Here is a 1708-nt window from a genome sequence, read left to right on the forward strand (position 1 = left end):
TTGGCTTTCTTAAGCTCCCTGGGCCTCAGTTTCCCCTAGGGTAGAGAGGCTCACACCACATAATGTACAGAAATGACTGCCTAGCACTTCTTAGCACAGAGGAGGAGCTCAATAATTGGGAGTCTTTACTAGTTCTTTTCTCTGACTTTCCATGAAGACCTTTGCAGGTGAGCTGAGCATGGTTTCTTTTCTTTTTTAAAAGGGAATATCTTTTCCTACAGCAAACCGAATGGCAACCGTCAAGGAAAAACTCACTGTGGGTCCTTTTTGACTACAGCAGCTACACGGAAGCATCTGCAGCTTCGATAAGGGCCATCTGAGCATGGTTTCTTGTTCCCGCTTTATAGACTGCACAACCGAAGCTGCTCAGTGAGCCTGACTGATGGGCTGGGGGAATTCAATGAGTGGTCCTGCTGAGACCTCTGCCCAGTCTTGGGGGCTCCGAGCACTCTCTTGCAGCTTCTCTGTGTGCTCCTTGGTTGCTGCTGCTGACCCATCTCTGAGAACCTCGTTTGGAGGATTCTTTTTTATTTATTTATTTATTTGTTTGTTTATTTATTTATTTATTTATTTTAATTTTAACAATTTATTGGGGCTCAAACAATTCTTTTCACAGTTCATATATATACATACATCAATTGTATAAAGCACATCTGTACAGTCTTTGCCCTAATCATTTTTTTCTCCTCTTTTCTTTTTTTACATTTTATTAGGGACTCATACAACTCTTATCACCATCCATACATATACATACATCAATTGTATAAAGCACATCCATACATTCCCTGCCCCAATCATTCTCAAGGCATTTGCTCTCCACTTAAGCCCCTTGTATCAGGTCCTCTTCTTTTTTATTTTTTAAGGAGGGGTGCGGTTTGAAATGAAAATGTGATGTGTTCGGCTGAGCCATCCACCCACACTCCCACTCAATCACCCAGGAGTCCCTGGCATTTTAAAAAACTGGCTATTGTGATTAAGAAAATGGCTTTCTTCAGGATAGAGCTCACTGATGCTTAGTGGGAAGAGCTTGGCCTCATTAGTAGGCTTCCTTTAACTGGTCCAGGATATAAAGAGGTTTCCAAATTTCTCTGTGAGTTAGGCATGGTGTGGGATAAAAAATAAATAAATTAAGAATACCAAGAAGATCCCATGCTCAGGCAGAATGACACACTTAATAATTTGCCTTGGGGGCCCAGGTGGGATGTGGGCCCCCACTACACATTCTGTTCCCCTCTCACCCCACCAACCTTGACCTCCCCACGCTCCCCCCTCTCCTGGGAAGCCTGCTTTAAAAATAGACAGGGAGAGACCAGGTGGTAAAAGGGAGTCTGCCAGACCCATGGCATGCCCAACTAATGACACCCACAGCCACCATCAGTATAATGCCACATTGCATGTTTGGAGTTTCTAACATCTCTAAGCACTCTAAGATCTCACGATAACACACCTCCACTTTCGAGCACCTCCTCCACATTCCAAGAAACCCTGAAGTTCTCCAAGTCTATAGGAACAAATAGTCTAAAAATAGCCCACGTGGCAGGATGGGGTGGCCCTGTCTTCTCTTTTCATCAGACTCTAAGCACCCTGAGATCAGGGCCTACCAGGACCTGGCAGGCAGGCTTTAAGCGCATGGTCAGCCAAGCAGTGGGTTGAAGACCCAGTGACTCTAAACCTGAAAGAGAAGAGGGGCCCTTCCCTGCCCCTGTTC

General features: G+C 44.9%; 1 pseudogene; it reads right to left on the minus strand.

Moving 5' to 3' along the window:
• Positions 1 to 203: 203 nt before the first annotated feature.
• LOC142438400 (small nucleolar RNA SNORA16B/SNORA16A family) lies at positions 204 to 317 on the minus strand (annotated as a pseudogene).
• Between the last annotated feature and the right edge of the window lie 1391 nt (positions 318 to 1708).

This window comes from Tenrec ecaudatus, chromosome 1 (assembly GCF_050624435.1).
Source record: "Tenrec ecaudatus isolate mTenEca1 chromosome 1, mTenEca1.hap1, whole genome shotgun sequence".
NCBI lineage: Eukaryota > Metazoa > Chordata > Mammalia > Afrosoricida > Tenrecidae > Tenrec > Tenrec ecaudatus.